The sequence below is a fragment of the Aquarana catesbeiana genome, linkage group LG05 (assembly GCF_042186555.1).
Source record: "Aquarana catesbeiana isolate 2022-GZ linkage group LG05, ASM4218655v1, whole genome shotgun sequence".
NCBI lineage: Eukaryota > Metazoa > Chordata > Amphibia > Anura > Ranidae > Aquarana > Aquarana catesbeiana.
The window spans coordinates 102,739,985-102,758,366 of record NC_133328.1 but is presented as its reverse complement, the minus strand read 5'-3'; positions in this window follow the sequence as shown (position 1 = coordinate 102,758,366).

Genomic DNA, 18,382 nt, shown 5'->3' with positions numbered 1-18,382 from the left:
ATGTTGGGTATCAATTTACTCGGCATAACACTATCTTTCATAATATAAAAAAAATTGGGCTAACTTTACTGTTGTCTTAGTTTTTAATTCAAAAAAGTGTATTTTTTCAAAAAAAAGTGCCCTTGTAAGACCACCGCGGAAATACAGTGTGACAGAAAGTATTGCAACGACCGCCATTTTATTCTATAGGGTGTTAGAAAAAAAATGTTTAATGTTTGGGGGTTCTAAGTAATTTTCTAGCAAAAAAAATTATTTTTAACTTGTAAACAAATCGCAGAAAGAGGCTCGCTCCTTAAGTGGTTAATGACCAGGCTATTTTTTGCGATGTGGCACTGCGTTACTTTAACTGACAATTGCTGTACCCATATAAAATGTATGTCTTTTTTCCCAAAAATAGAGCTTTTTTTTTGGGTGGTATTTAATCACCTCTGCAGTTTTAATTTTTTGCGCTATTAACAAAAAAAGAGCGACAATTTTGAAAAAACAATATTTTTTTACTTTCTGCTATAAAACACATCCAATAAATTAAAAAAAAAAAATCAAACTTCTTCATAAATTCAGGCCAATATGTCTTCTGCTGCATATTTTTGGTAAAAAAATCCCAATAAGCATATATTGATTGGTTTCTGCAAAAGTTATCGCGTCTACAACCTATGGGATAATTATGGCATTTTTATTTTACTAGTAATGGCGGGGATCATTTTTTGTGGGACTGCAACTTTGCGGCAGACAAATCGGAGACCTAACTGGCACTTTTGACACTTTTTTTGGGAACCAGTGACATAATTACAGCGATCAGTGCTAAAAATATGCAGTTACTATTAATGTATTAATGACACTGGCAGGGAAAGGGTTAACATCAGGGGCCATCAAAGCGTTAAGTGTGTCCCTAGTTGGTGCTTGCTAACTGTGTGGGGGATGGTCTGACTGGATGAAGACAAAGCAGGAACACAAGATCTCTATCTTCTTCCCTGTCAGAATGGCAATGCCTTGTTTACATAGGTAGATCGCTGTTCTGCCTCTCCGATGAGCGATCGTGGGTGGCCGGTGGACCCGATGCGATCGCTCCCCAGAGAGGCAGAACGGTGATCTGCCTATGTAAACAAGGCAGATCGCCATTCTGACACCCTCTGATTGCCCCCCCTCTGTCCAATCAGCGCCCCCAGTGTCTATTGCATGAAATTATGTCCAGGTACGTAGTTTCGCGCAATAGAGCCGACCTGCCGCAGTATATCTGCGGCAGGCAGTCGACGGTTGGCAAGTGCTTAAATACGATCCAAAGAAAGCTCTACTTCTGTGAAAAAAAAAATGGGTAGAGTGTTGCATGACTGCAAAATTGTCATTCAAAGGGGGTTATTTACGAAAGGCAAATCCACTTTGCACTGCAAGTGCAGTCGCTCTTAATCTAAGGGGTAGATCTGAAATGAGGGGAAGCTCTGCTGATTTTATGATCCAATCATGTGCAAGCTAAAATGCTGTTTTTTATTTTCCTTCCATGTCCCCCTCGGATCTACAGCGACTGCACTTCCAAGTGCATTTTTAGTGCAAAGTGGATTTTCCTTTAGTAAATAACCCCCAAAGTGTGACAGCGCGGAAAGCTGAAAATCGGCCTGGAAAGGAAGGGGGTAAAAGTGCCTGGTATTGAAGTGGTTAAGTAACTGTAGTGGAATTTACCACTCGCTTTATCGGGAAACTTTCTAGAACAATCACACTGTACTTCTTTGTTTTATAGCAATATAAAATAATCTGCTTCCGTTGTATGGAAGTCCCATGATTCACAGGAAGGACTGCACACCATTTAAAGCTGTGAATGAAAATAGTCTTGGATCACGTGACTGGAGGTTGGCGCAGCCCCTGGCATAATTCAGCGTGGCATAACTGCTTGTGTGGGTTTAATAAAATCCCCAAGTGTATGTGCCCAGACCTTTAGGGATGGATTGTACTTCTATCTAATTTATGTTTATACTGAAAGCTGTCTCCTAAATTAAAATGAATAGTCGGCACTCATTCCGACTTACACACAGCTGCAAGTTGTGACAGGTGCTGCTAAAAACGATTTAGTTATTGGCGGTGTGAAAAAATTGGAAGCACCTACAATGATCTCATGGGGCATTGCACAGAATTTATACCGAGGATAGATACGTATTGCATAGAACAAACACCCACTGCCATTCCCCTGTGCACCCTGGAGGTGATATTTATAAAACTAGAGCTGGGAATAAACAGAGACCCAGACGGTCTGCTAGACTAGTTGTTTGTGCTCAACAGTCTTTTTGCATAGAAACAGCTAAAGAAGAATGTTTCACATTGATGGTCAACTGAGCTTGTTACTAACAAATTAAAACCTTGATATGATTTTATACAGATGTTTTGTTTGGTTGAAAAACTGCTCCAGATCAGACTCCTGAACCTAATTTTTATAGTAAGTAGGATTTTCTGAATTTGATTTCGGGGCTCGTACACACCAGATGCAGTTCAGTGCATTTTTTTTTTTGCATCAAAAACGCACGGACAGCAGGTTATATGGGTTCCAATGGTATAGTTCACACCAGTGCAGTGTTCCAGTGTGTTGCACTGCAGTCAAAAAAAAAAATTAGAACTTATTTTGACTAGTGAGAACCCATCCTGTGGTATCAGAAAGAATATTTCACATCACATACTGATGTAAAGAAGAAGAACTGACAATTCTGTGTATTTCTCTTAGTTCACTATGGGGGTTATTTACTAAAGGCAAATCCACTTTGCACTATAAGTGTACTGCAAGTGCAGCCGCTGTAGATCTGAGGGGGACATGCAAGAAAAATAAAAAACAGTATTTTTGCTTGCACATGATTGGGTGATAAAATCAGCAGAGCTTCCCCTCATTTCAGATCTTCCTCTCGGATCTACAGCGACTGCACTTCCAAGTGCACTTGTAGTGCAGAGTGGATTTGCCTTTAGTAAATCAACCCCTATAGTTATTATTTTGTTTTATTACTATTACTATTATTTGATATATTACACTACTTACCCCAAGCGACCATCAGAAGGGTCGCTATCATGGTTCCTAACCATACCCCTTATTAGCCTGCTCACAGTATGTTCCCAATAGGGGTGACAGGCTTTACCTCATAAAGAGGGCATCCCAACATATACCCCTAGGAACTCTGGCGGAGAACAGCAATAGTCTATGTTTATTTTGTTTACTTTGTATTACCTGTTTCTTGAATGTACAATGTATGTTCATTGTTTTTGTGCATCTGGAACTTCAATAAAAAACTATGGTTTAAAAAAAAATGAGAACATGCTGTATTTTTCTCTACACTGAACTGTACTGGAACGTTGCAAAATGCATCAAAAACACACCGGAACACATCTAAAAGCATCAAGACTGCACCAGAACGCATTACAGCAAAAAAACAAACAAACCTGTGTAGCACCCTCAAGTGTGTGCTAGATGCAGTATAGGTTTCTGTTAGTGTAGGTACATTTATTTAGCTCTGGGCTAAGCCTGAGCTGTGAATCTGGGTCAGGGTTCAGTGACTCAGGGCTGGAAGACTTATCCTGACAGCTCTTCTGGTGCCTCCCCCTGTTTCTGGGACATTGGAGAATGTTCTAGCGCTAGTGGGTAGGAGGTGAGGAGGAGCTGCCTGGAATATTTATGAGGCCTCAGCCAATCCCCAGGAGTGGGCTGGCAAGGGGGCAGAGCTTACCTTATAAATAGGCATGAGCCATGCCAACAGGGTCAGTTGGGTGGAAGATGGAGATACAGTGCTGAGGAGGCTGTCGGTGGCCCTCAGGGGTACATCCAATGTATATATGAATATATAAATGTGTCACCACAATTTTCAGTACAATAAATCAAAGGTTTCTTTGCATCAAAAACTGTTGATAAGATAACATCTAATTACCACAAAAAACTATGGATATGAAGTGACAGCAAAACATACAAAACTCCTGATTTCAACCCCCAAACAATCAAAAATGCAAAATGTGAGCCAATAATTAGTGAATTCAAATATCTGATGTGCTCCTTCATCAATAAAGTCCTAAAGTGACTCACCAGAGGCTGTGGCTGGTCAGATTATAAACCAGCAATTGCGCAGTGTTATGTCCTTAGGAAGATCCACTCTCCACTCTGCTGATTCAAACGTGTCCACCGTCAGTCTCTCTCCCACATAGGAACAACAGATGATTAGGAGGAAGAAAAAAGGAAATCTCCATAGCGTAATCTCGTTTTAAAAATTGTTTGTTTATTAAAACTTGCTTAACCACTTCCAGACGCCCACCATCATTATACGTCGGTACTTTGAAAGAGGATACCCCAGTATCCTCTTCTTCAGTGAGCGGTCCGATTTAAGATAAAAGTGGTCTCTGTGGTGGATTCACCGCGGGATCACTTTTATCGGCGGCGGGAGAGGGCCCCCCCTCTCGCCGCGCTCCGGTCCCCTCCGCCACTTACCGGAGCCGTCGGCAGCGGCCGAGGCGATCGGGTCCTTCCTGTGGCCTGACATGGAGACGAGGGAGGGGAAGATGGCCCCCACCCGTCTCCATATCATTGCAGGGCGGAAGCAATGTCAAAACGTCACTTCCGCCCATAGCTCTTAAAGGGCCTTTTTTTTTCTTCATTTTTTTAAATGCATTTTAGTGTAAATATGAGATCTGAGGTCTTTTTGGCCCCAGATCTCATATTTAAGAGGTCCTTTCATGTTTTTTTTCTATTACAAGGGATGTTTACATTCCTTGTAATAGGAATAAAGTGACACTTTTTTTTTTTTTTAAACAGTGTAAAAATTTGAAAGAAATGGTAAAATAAATGAGAAAAAAACACAATTTTAAACGTGCCCCGTCACGATGAGCTCACGTGCAGAGGCAAATGCATACGTGACTAGAGCCCGCATATGAACATGGTGTTCAAACCACACATGTGAGGTATTGCCGCAATTGGTACAGCGAGAGAAATAAACGTCGCCTATAAAGATTTTAAAGGGTAAAAGTTTGTGCCATTCCATGAGCGGGTGCAATTTTGAAGCGTGACATGTTGGGTATCAATTTACTCGGCGTAACATTATCTTTCACAATATAAAAAAAAATTGGTCTAACTTTACTGTTGTCTCATTTTTTAATTCAAAAAAGTGTATTTTTTCCAAAAAAAGTGCGCTTGTAAGACCGCTGTGCAAATATGGTGTGACAGAAAGTATTGCAACGGCCGCCATTTTATTCTCTAGGCTGTTAGAAAAAAAATGTATAATGTTTGGGGGTTCTAAGTAATTTTTCTAGCAAAAAAAACTGTTTTTAACTTGTAAACAACAAATCTCAGAAAGAGGCTCGCTCCTTAAGTGGTTTAAACCCGACAGTAGGGAACAATCGCATGTTTTTATAATGAATTTCTCTGCTCCTGGCTGTAATCCAAACCCGCGAGCCTGAACTCTACAAGAGCTCAATGGTGTCAGCGTCCTAGCCCCATTGGATTTGCACTTGCACTTTATTGGATTAAGATTTGCACTTTATCCTTATATGCACATTATAGGTTGTTTTAAACACATGAATTAGTGATAGAGCATGAAAAATTTAATAAAATATGATTAAACATAAAAACAATATCTAACCTTTGCGCTTCATTAACGTGCCTTAAAACACATAGCTGTGAATGGGCCCATAACGTATTTTGATTTGATGTGTTTTAATTGCGTTGCATTTTTTTTTTTTCAAATAACAATTTTTATTAGTCATCTCAGCAGAGAATAGGACAAAAACAGAACAAGGTAAGCTCCAAGTAATACTGAAACATGGGTATAGCAAGTTCAAGCAATATAGTAAAAATTGGTGCAATCTCCTTGTTAGGTCATAACATGAACTGTTAGTGCCAATTCACACAGGGGCAACACGACTTCAGCGCGACTTTGCAAGGCGACTTCAACACAACTTCAGTGCGACTTTAAGCAACTTACAACGCGACTTCAAGTCACCTCCAGGACAGGCGACTTTGGCTGTGACCAATCACAGAATAATCAGCTCTCTGGGATGGGTTTGCCTGGGTAAACTAATTTCTTTTCCTGTAAAATCGATTCAATATAGATGGAGATCTGACTTGGAGGCGACTTCCATTGAATTCTATGGGTACAGGTTGCCTAGAAGTCGCTTTGAAGTAGTACAGGAACCTTTTCTGAAGTCGGAGCGACTTCAGTAGTGTACAGTAAGACGGCTCTCATTCACTATAATGCAGTTCCCAATGTCAAGCGACTTGGGGCGACTTGAGGGCCGACAAGTCGGATCCCAAGTCGTTGTAGTGTGAACTGACCCGTGACATATGGAGTTTGCCACAGCTGAGATAAGAACGTATGAGGTAGAGGAGAGAGTGTAAGAAAAGAAGAAGAAGAAAGGAAGGGAAAGAGAAAGATTTGGGGAAAAGGGGAGATGAAAGAAGGACGGGGAAATAACACAATAGCTCATCCACCGGCTCAAGAGGGGTCCCCCCGAAGATGCCACAGCTCCCAGACCATATCAAGTAGTTCCAGCCTATCCTGTAGTCTAGCTGTCATTTTTTCCATTAGCTCCACATCTTTTATTCTGGCATACAGGGCCTTTTGGGAGGGCGGGGAGCTCCACTTCCAGTTGAGGGCAACCAGACAGCGTGCAGCAGTAAGGATTGTGTTGCATTTTTTTTTTTTTTTACAAATATTTTTATTAAGATTTTGAGACAAACAACAAACAACACAATAGCACATGGCTGCTACAGTACATCAAAACTGTGTCAGAATAAGTAAAACATTTGGTAGGACATATGACAGCGTGAGTTGCCAGGTTAATTAATAGCAATCAAGGTATGTATATGGTTCTCTTCAGAGGGAATTAAATTAGTTAGGTATCATAACAAATTACGCCTGAGATTTCAGACATCGAGGCCTAGAGACATAGTATTTTAATCAGTTTATTAACCTAAGGACTATTGTGAATCTGTGTTCAATGTGAGATATTCAGAACCTCCATCCATTTACACCAGACCCTGTCGAATTTCAAACGACAACCTCTGTTAGCGTATGTGTCTTTGTATAGCGGGAGGTTCTCATTGACCAAACGTTTCCACTGTGTGATTGATGGGGGATTAGGTTTTTTCCACTGTATTGCGATGCACTTCCTGGCATAGAAAAGTAATAAACTGGTCAACGTGCGTTTGGCTATGGTTGGAACAATATTTTCAAGTAAACCTAGTATACAAATCTCCATCAGCGGTGGTAAGTTAGTTGAAGCCACCTTGTTAGTCAAGTCGAGTACCTCTCCCCAATATTGCTGTATTTTTGGGCAGCGCCAGAAGATGTGTGCGAAGTCTCCTGGGGAGGATTGTGTTGCATATTTTAATGGCTCTATTTACACTTTAATTGGAAAATGCTGGTCAATGCATCTTGTAGAACATTTTTGCAGCGCTGTACAAAGCGACATGTTGGTGTGAAAAGCTCAACTGAGAAAACATCTGTGCATTTTACCTACAGAGAAAAACATGTCAATACATCTACTGTGAAGGAACCTTTATTACTTGGCTGAGTAAACAATGGGCTTTGGTGAATCACCAGGTAAGAGGTAAAATGATCATCAAGACAAGTTAGAGAAAGGATGAAACGAAATGATTTATCTGGAGAAGTCCCACTTTCTCATGAACCTGAGTTCCCAGGCACAGCTGTGGAATGTGAAGAAGAATAATTGTCTCCCACGACAGGCAGGAAGTTTCGGGAATGAAGAGCAATGTGTGTAATTCAGTAGAGGAGTCAGCACTGACATAGGGAGGTTGTTTCGGATGTTGTCTGTTCATGACATTAGTATGACCTTGCAGATCTAAGGTCAGCACAACAAGCAGGCTGGTGAACAGGCAACTTCTGCAACACAACATCCTTTACAAAGTACAAGCAATATAGACCTGTAAAAGACCAGGGAAAAGCGTACCATAGCCAACACACAGGTGCATCCTATGACTAAAAGACGACTCTTACCACAATGTGATTGTTCTTCACTATCTGGGATTACAGTTTCACTTTTAAGGAAAACTGCAAGCAAAAGGTATCCAAGAGTGAATAGAAAAGTGCTGCGTAAATTGACAGCGCTATATAAGTACCTTAAATAAGAATAATAATAAATAATATTGATTTTTATTTTGGTGAATTATTTAAAAATAAAATCATAAAAATTTGGGGCTCTTGTAGGAAACGAGTAGACATGTGCACTGCCATAAAATTTGTTTGCTTTAGTTTCATTCGTTTTTTTTTTGTTTTTTTTTTTCATTTTTCGGGTCATTCGTTATGATCACAATTTGTAAATTCGTAAATTAGAAAATTCGTAAATTCGAAAATTTTAAAATAAGAGAAAATCAGAAAATTCAAAAGAATGAAATCTGAAAATTCTAAATAACTAACTAACTAGTATTAACTAACTATTAAATTATAGGTATTGGAATCCCCATATTTTTTGATAATGTTTTTTGAAAATGTCTAGGTGTTTTAAATAAGCCTTGCTGGAGGTAAATGTCTTTTTTGCATGTGTGCGCTGTAATATTTTGTTCTGTTGTATGGTCTTATGGCTGCACCATCTTTAATGCATCTTTTAGGGTGTGCCCCCCAAATATCTTGTTTGTCTATTGTATGGATTCTGACCAAATCCTTTTGGGTGAGGAGCACCCCACTCCCTCATCAAGTGCCTCCCATTAGTGTCCACCTGTGTCATGGGTGGAGACCTCAAGTTTTCCCATATAGAGGAGTGTATTTCTCCCATGGTTCAGAGAAGCAGGATCTCCTAGTCTATGGATAGTGTATGCATGATCTCCCAGTCATGGGGTACTTTGTCGCAGTAAGTGGGCTTAAGCACCATATAGCAATACGGTGTGACCAAATCCCCATATTTTTTGATAATGTTTTTTGAAAATGTCTAGGTGTTTTAAATAAGCCTTGCTGGAGGTAAATGTCTTTTTTGCATGTGTGCGCTGTAATATTTTGTTCGGTTCAGTGTTAGAAACGCGAATATTCATTTGCTTTTCTAACACACCTGGGTGGACTCCGAGTGCAATGCTCTGCACTCGGAGTCCACCCTATTTTGAAGCCTATGGCTCTAATCAGGTACTTCAAAAAACCACCCCCTCCGCTGTAATTCAGGCTCCTGGTGTCCTAAAAGGGGCCGGACGCCTGAATAGGGGGTGGCCACGGCAGCCATGGATAGATTCATGCTATGCATGAATCTATCCATGATACATATAGGGGGTGGCGTGATAGAGGGGGCGGCACCCATGCGCCATTAATGGACGGGACACCACTGAACTGCACTTTGCAAAGTACACAGTCTCTTTGCCTTTAGTAAATCAACCCCTGTGCACGTTGCAAGTGTAGTTCCTTTAGAGCTTAGTAAATGAGGTGAAGCTTCGCTTTGCAAAGAATACCCAATCGCATTCAAGGAACATTAAAAAAAAATTTTTGCTTGCATGTGATCGGATGAAGGAAGTCAGCAAAGCTTCCCCTCATTCACTAAGCTCTGGGGCAAAGTGTACAGTCTGTTTGCCTTTAGTAAATTTACCTTACAGTGTACAATGTAGAGGTATGAGGCAGTGAGCGGTATGCATAGTGATTAGGCACTGTGTGTAATAAGCATGTTGCAATGTCCATAAGGGTAATTGCTTGTAATATGGGGGAATAAGAGAAAAGGGTTTGTACCCCCCCAAAAGAATTGGGACTTTGAATTGGCAAAGACACTGGTAATTCCGTTAAAAATGGGTTAAATTTAAATATATTTTTTCTTTTCATCTAGGCAGATTCTTGTTCCATTCCACTCTTTCTTTCTTTATCCTAATCCCTCCTATGCCTTCATTAAACTTATCTGTACTATGCTCATGATGCCTGTTTTATTTATGGTTCTGTTTCAAAAAAATACACTGTACTTTTCTGTTTATTAGAATATAAACCCTTCTATATAATTACCCCTGATGAAAGGAATTTGAGCCTGAAACGCATTGGGTACCGTTAGGAGTTATCCCAGATGTTGGACACCGGAAAGTACAACCGGACATTGGAGCGAAACTACTTTGTATATGTATCGTCATATTCTCATTACAAGATATTGTCATATGTATAATTGTGTTTTTTTTGTCAGTGTTTGTTTTATCAGTTGTCATACAGTATCTCATAAAAGTGAGTACACCCCCTAAGTAAAAATGTCTAAATTGGGCCCAAGTAGCCATTTTCTCTCCCAGTGTCATGTGACTTGTTAGTGTTACAAGGTCTCAGGTGTGAATGGAGAGCAGGTGTGTTAAATTTGATGTTATCGCTCTCACTCTCTCATACTGGTCACTAGAAGTTCAACATGGCACCTCATGGCAAAGAACTCTGAGGATATGAAAAAAAGAATTGTTGCTCTACATAAAGATGGCCTAGGCTATAAGAAGATTGCCAGACCCTGAAACTGAGCTGCAGCATGGTGGCCAAAACCATACAGCGGTTTAACAGGACAGGTTCCATTCAGAACAGGCCTCACCATGGTTAACCAAAGAAGATGAGTGCACGTGCTCAGCGTCATATAAAGAGGTTGTCTTTGGGAAATAGATGTATGAGTGCTGCCAGCATTGCTGCAGAGGTTGAAGGGGTGGGGGGTCAGCCTGTCAGTGCTCAGACCATACGCCGCACGCTGCATCAAATTGGTCTGCATGGCTGTTGTCCCAGAAGGAAGCCTCTTCTAAAGATGATGCACAAGAAAGCCCGCAAACTGTTTGCTGAAGACAAGCAGACTAAAGACATGGATTACTGGAACCATGTCCTGTGGTCTGATGAGACCAAGATAAACTTATTTGGTTCAGATGGTGTTGCGCATGTGTGGCGGCAACCAGGAGAGGAGTACAAAGACAAGTTTGTCTTGCCTACAGTCAAGCATGGTGGTGGGAGTGTCATGGTCTGGGGCTGCATGAGTGCTGCCGGCACTGGGGAGCTACAGTTCATTGAGGGAATCATGAATGCCAACATGTACTGTGACATACCAGAGTATTCCAACATGATAACGACTCCAAACACACCTCCAAGACAACCACTGCCTTGCTAAAGATGCTGAGGGTAAAGGTTATGGACTGGCCAAGCATGTCTCCAGACCTAAACCCTATTGAGCATCTGTGGGGCAATCTCAAATGGAAGGTGGAGGAGCGCAAGGTCTCTAACATCCACCAGCTCCGTGATGTCATCATGGAGGAGTGGAAGAGGACTCCAGTGCCAACCTGTGAAGCTCTGGTGAATTCCATGCCCAAGAGGATTAAGGCAGTGCTGGAAAATAGTGGTGGCCACACAAAATATTGACACTTTGAGCCCAATTTGGACATTTTCACTTAGGGGTGTACTCACTTTTGTTGCCAGCAGTTTAGACATTAATGGCTGTGTGTTGAGTTATTTTGAGGGGGCAGCAAATTTACACTGTTATACAAGCTGTACACTCACTACTTTACATTGTAGCAAAGTGTCATTTCTTCAGTGTTGTCACATGAAAAGATATAATAAAATATTTACAAAAATGTGAGGGTGTACTCATTTTTGTGAGATACAGTATGCAGATGATTTTTTAAACATAGTGTTTTTTTGTCTCTTCTGTAAATTGAACCCATTTTTAACAGAATTACCAGTGTCTTTGCCAATTTAAAGTCCCAATTCTTCTTTTTTCCTATACATACAGGGATGTGGCAAATTCACTTTAATATCTGATACGGTGAAAGCCTCTATTTAACTATAGAGGAATAAGAGGAGTATGAGGAACTGTGTGTAAGAGGGAGATAAGGATTGGGCATTGTGTGTAATAGGCATGATGTAATGTATGTAAGAGGTATGTGGCACTGCTTATAATAGAGATATGGAGAACTATCCGAAATAGAGAGGTATGTGGCACTATATGTGATACAGAGGTATGAGACACCAGATGGAATAGAGTATGGGGGCTCTGAGGCTGTCATCTCTCTTAGTGAGTCACTGACCTGCAACAATTATGTAGCCAGTGAAGTCTTAAAAGGCTGAACCCATGCCCTGCATACCTATTTCATTTTATGATGAAGCCAGAATTAGTATAATTCTGACCCCATCTCTCAGTACTGACAGCTGCAAAATTTCTATTTTTGCATATTCTCTTTAAAGTCAGGAAAGGTGACAAGTGCATTTTTGAGAACATGTTTATGAAGCAACACAAAAGGCAACCAGCATTATATAATTATAACAACATTTATGACTCACGGGCGTAGTCATTGTAAAGACTTCCACTGAAGAGACCAACCTTGTAATGTCACAATTCCTGTCGCGTGTCTGCTGCACATCACAATAGATATTTGCTATGCCCCCACAGGTATCCATCTTCATTCAGAGTTAATCTAGTAAAAGGCTTTTACATGTAAGTCACAGCAATATAATTGCTCACTTCCTCCTGCTGTAAATGGTACATCATTTATTTATGTAAAGGTATAAGAGCAACATCAAAAATTGGTTGACCTGTGCATAGGGGATTGCTCCAAGATGTCTAAATACAGTAAGTAATGGTGATCAGATGTATTTATTAGCAGTAGCACTAGCAAAGAACAATAACCCACAGAAGCCAATTGCAATTAATCATTCTCAAGTTTGACGTCAGTAAACTGAAATCCGCTTTTGATTGTGATGGGTTACTGCACTTTGCACTACGTTGCTGACTAACTGCAAATAATCTTTAATTGGCTTGTCTTATTCATAAAATACTCATATATAGAGAGAGAGAGAGAGAGAGAGAGAGTAAATGTACATATATATATATATATATATATATATATATATATATATATATATATATATACAGCCCTGGAAAAAAGTTTTGCGAATGACACAAATATTAGTTTTCACAAAGTCTGCTGCTTCAGTGTTTATGATGGCAATTTGCATATACTCTAGAATGTCCTGCAGAGTGATCAGATGGATTGCAATTAATTGCAAAGTCCCTCTTTGCCATTGAAAAATAAACTTAATCCCAGAAAAAACACTTCCACTGCATTTGTGAAAAAAGGCTTCAGGGCACCCAAGAAAGTCCAGCAAATGTCAGGACCGTCTCCCACAGTTGATTCAGCTGCAGGATGGGGGCACTACCACTGCAGAGCTTTCTCATGAATGGCAGCAGGCAGGTGTGAGTGCACCTACATGCATAGTGAGGAGAAGACTTTTGGAGGATGGCCTGGTATCAAGAAGGGGAGCAAAGAAGCCCTTTCTCTCCAGGAAAAACATCAGGGACAGACTTATATTCTGCAAAAGGTACAGGGATTGGACTGCTGAGGACTGGGGTAAAGTCATTTTCGCTGATGCATCCCCTTTCCGGTTGTTTTGGGCATCTGGAAAAAAACCTCCTCCGGAGAAGAAAAGGTGAGCACTACCATCATTCTGATGTCATGCCAACAGTAAAGCATCCTGAGACCATTCATGTCTGGGGTTGCTTCTCAGCCAGAGGAGTGGGCCTAATCACAATTTTTCCCAAGAATACAGCCATGACTAAAGAATGGTAAAAATACATCCTCAGCAACTTCTCCCAACCATCCAAGAACAGTTTGGTGATGAACAATGCCTTTTCCATGATGGAGCACCTTGACATAAGGCAAAAGTGATACCTAAGTAGCTTGGGGAACAAAACATCAAAATTTTGCTTCCATGGCCAGGAAACTACCCAGACCTTAACCCCATTGAGAACTTGTCAATCCTCAAGAGGCGGGTAAACAAAGAAAACCCCCACAAATTCTGACAAACCCCAAGCATTGATTATGCAAAAATGGGCTGCCTTAAGTCAGGATGTGGCCCAGAAGTTGATTAACAGCATGCCAGGGCAAATTGCAGAGGTCTTTAAAGAGAAGTGTCAACACTGCAAATATTGACTCTTTGCATAAACTTAATGTCATTGTCAATAAAAGCCTTTGACACTTATAAAATGCTTGTAATTATACTTCAGTATACCATAGTAACATCTTACAAAAAGATCTAAAAACATTGAAGCAGCAGACTTTGCTAAAATTAATATTTGTGTCATTCTCAAAACGTTTGGCCATAGCTCTATATATATATATATATACATATATATATATATATATATATATATATATATATATATATATATATATATATATACACACTGATTTGTCAGCAAGTACTACACTGCCACTGTTGCAGCACTTAAACTCTGTCTGATTTATGAAAGCTGAGCCAAAACCATAACTGTTGCCCAAAGTAATTGTTCATCCTTATTCAATCTATGGGAATTTGACAGGTCATTATGGGCAAGACAGTGTTGTGGACTCTTCCTTCGTGATGGAGATTGATAGTTTAACCAGAAGCATATTGTTCCTTCATCTAAGATAGCCATACACAGCTTGAATTTCGCACCTTGGGTGGCCCTGTCAGCACCACCCGACTCATCAAAAAATCAGAGGAACGCAAGCTATGATTGGAGGATGGGCAGATAAATGAAAGGTCCACCTTCTCCATTTATAGAACGCATTTCATTCATGAAAGCTAAACACCAATAAGCCATAACATTAAGATCACTGATAGGTAAAGTGAATAATTCTGATTATCTAATTAGAATGGCATTTGAAAGTTGGAGAGATATATTAGGCAGCGAGTACACTTTGGGGTTGATTTACCAAAACTTGAGAGTGCAAAATCTGGAGCAGCTGTGCTTGGTAGCCAATCAGCTTCTAACTTCAACTTGTTAATTTAAGCTTTGACAAGAAGAAAAACTGGAAGCTGACTGGTTTCTATGCAGAGCTGCAGCAGATTTTGCACTCTCTAGTTTCAGTAAATAAACCCCATGTTGTCCATAAAGTTGTCGTGTTGTAAGCAGAAAAAATGGACATTGCAGTTTGTTGTGTATGGGGCTGCGTAGCTGCAGACTGGGCAGGCTGCCCATGCTGACCCATGTCCACAACCAAAAGAGCCTACACTTTAGCACCAGAACTGGACCATTGAATAATTGAAGAAGGTTTCCTGGTCTGATGAATCACAGTTTCTTTTCATCATGTGGATGGCCGGGTGCGTGTGCCATGGTGATGGCACCAGGATGCAGTTTGGGAAGAAGGTAAGCCGGCAGAGGCAGTGTAAAGCTTTGGGCAATGTTCTGCTGGGAAACCTTGGGTCTTGCCATTCATGTGCATGTTACTTGACATGTATCACCTACCTAAATATTGTTGCTGACCAAATACACCCCTTCATGGAAACAGTATTCCCTGATGACAGTGTCCACTTTTAGCAGGATAATGTGCCCTGCCACACTGCAAAAATGGTTCAAGAATGGTTTGAGGAATGCAACAACAAGTTTAAGGTGTTGACTTAGCCTCCAAATTATCCAGATCTCAATCCACCGAGCATCTGTAGGATGTGCTAGAAAAATTCCAATCTATGGAGGCCCCACCTTGCAATCTATAGGACTTAAAGGGTCTGCTACTGACAGCTTAGTGACAAATATCATAGCATACCTTCAGAGGTCTAGTGGCATCCATGCCTCAAAGGGTCAGGGCTGTTATGGCAACAAAAGGGGCTATTTTTTGTAGAAAAAGGGGGACCCAATCAATATTAGGTGGGTCATTATAAAGTTTTGGCTGATCAGTGTATGTTCTAATACAGCTTCTATGAATGGAGGAAGGTGGCAGAAAGGGCAGGCATAGTTGGCACTCTTAATGAGTACCTGTCACAGGTCCAGCCCTCGTGTCAACCCTCATAGCACCAGAAGATTATGGCTACGGGGGTATACAGGGGGCAGAGGATTTCAGATTTCAGCTGACAGACCAGACAACAGCACAAGCAACACTTTGTATTGAATGTAAGAATGTAAGTGCTGATTTAAAAAAAAATTTTGACTAAACTTTTTTTTTTTTTTAGGATAGTTTTTATTCATCATTAGAAAAAATGTACAAACACTAACAATAAGGCACATAGTATGCTGGTAGATGACAGGATACACAAACAGTTTTATGACAACTTCACTGCAATCCACAGCACATATCGTTGGAAGTCATAAGAAAACCCATTATGGCTTCAAGATAATAGTAAAGGTATACCCAAATAGGTATGCTATCAGCAGTTAATTCCACAGTAGGGGACATTAGATATTTACAGTAAAGAGGTATCAAATCAACAGGGGTCTAAGGGGGGGAGGGGGGCGCATGGAGAAAGGGGGAAACCGAGGGTCTGGGGAGGAGGAAGAGGGAAAAATACAGCACAGCAACAACCATTGATGAGAGGATTCCAGAACACCTCAATAATATACTCTAAAGCGGAGATACATAGTGGGGCCCAAGGTCCTGTCCACCTCAGGTCCTTGTAGTGGTAAGCAGCACTACAGGTTGTAATGTAGGTAATATCGTACCAGTTTTGCATCAAAATATTTAAGTATTAGGGCTCTAGCCTCCGGTCAGCCCAAATGTTGTCAAACCTTTTGGGGCACATTCAGCCCATATATGTGAGCATATACAGGGGAAGGGCCGAGTCAATTATGGATTTCCACTAGGAGACCATAGGGAAATCCGGTTGTTTCCATTTAGAAAGAATAACCTTTCTGGCATAGAAAGCAGCATAGAACTCAAAGAGCTTTTTGTGGTTACTACAAGCTACTGTATCACATATACCTGTGAAGAGTACCAGTGAGTCCGCTGTCACAGTCAGGCCTTCCACCGTGTTTATGTCAGCCACCATCTCTCTCCAGAAGCCCTGCATAAGTTTTGACTAAACTTAGGCTTTAGGAAATAAAGTGGTGTCACCTCTGTATCTACTCTCTCATTCTATCATTATGTTCCTTTCAGAACATGGGCACACAACATAGTCTGATTGACTACTAGTTTTGCCCCTCCCTCCTCCATTCTGAGTGTTGTAAGTCTGCATTCATGAAAATAAAGTGTGTTGCTCTTGTGTGCCATTTAATGTCAATGGGACCCCAAAGGTGGCAAGCAAGATGCACATGTTTTTGTGCACAAAAAAGTCCAGGAGAAACTATTTAAAGGGGCATGGCCAACAGGCAAGGACTGTAGCTGAAGATTGTATTTTCACTTTGAGGTGTGGTTGATATACACATAGGGGTTGATTTACTAAAGGCAAGTAGGCTGTGCATTTTGCAAGTGCAGCTGCATCTATTTTTATTTAGTAAATGCATTGTTAGAAAGACTCACCTTGTAAAGAATACCCAATCGGGTGCAGGGAAAAAAAAAAAGCATGTTTGCTTGCGTATGATTGGATGATGGAAATCAGCACAGCTTTATCACATTTACTAAGCTCTGGGGAAAACAAGTGCAACTGCACTTGCAAAGTGCACAGTCTATTTGGCTTTAGTAAAACAACCCCAGAGTGTGGCCTGGGGTCTTGTATTAAAAGAGAAGTATGGGAATCCGTTTTTTTGCAGATTCATGCTTACCTAGGTGGATGCAGCATTGATCTGATGCTACATCTATCCCCTGCTGGCTCTAACATTGAGAACAAAGTGATCAAACAGCACCGATTGCTCGGTTTTCAGGACTCCCTGATCAGAGAGCTGGTTACTGTCAGTCACAGCTCTCTGCTCTGCCTCCTCCTCACTCACTGCAGCACTGGGTTGTGGAGAGGACGGGAGCAGCCATCCCAGGCTCTCAGTGGCACGATGAGAGGCTAAACCAGATGCCGATCCAGGCATGTGGGTAGATGCCGGTCACGTTCTGGCCCAAGCCTCGACTGGCTCTGTGGCATCAGCAAACTTCAGCCCGCTGTCTGCTGAAAATGGGTCACAGGAGTGCAGAACACACTGTACTCCTGTGATCCACAGGAGAAGTAGAGCCAAACGAGCTTTGGCTGTACTTCTCTTTTAACCTGGCAAATGCAGTTAAAATATCCTCAAAGCTCTAAAATATTCCTCCGCTTCTTTGCTGCAGTTGTCCTTTGTAGGGCAGTCCACTGTAATGAATTCCAGCCCTATTCACAAAAAACACACATATGTGGAATGATAAGATTCTAATACAGAAATAGACTTAGGCAGGCCATACATGGTGCAAATTTTTTTTCCTGCAACCCATGAAGTTTGCATAATTCCCCCATCAACATAAGACAGTGCTGACAGGGGAACCCTCCTGACAGTGGCGGCCCGTCTATAGAGGGTGCACGGGCGCCACTGCCCCTATCCATGCGTCCGGCCCCCTAATCTACATATCAGGACGCCGGACTATGGATTCCAATGGGGGTAATCATGGGCGCTCCGAGCCCACCCAGTTGTGTGATGATAGTGAATTAATTTTCGCTATTTTCACACTAAAGTTCCTCCCCGCTAATCAGGAGGCAGGTCGTGAGACCTGTTTCCCAATTAGCCAAAGTGTCAGGCGATCCTATTGGATGCCTGCTGCTTAGGTGGAAGAGAAAGGAGATGGCGGAGGAAGCAACACCGGAGC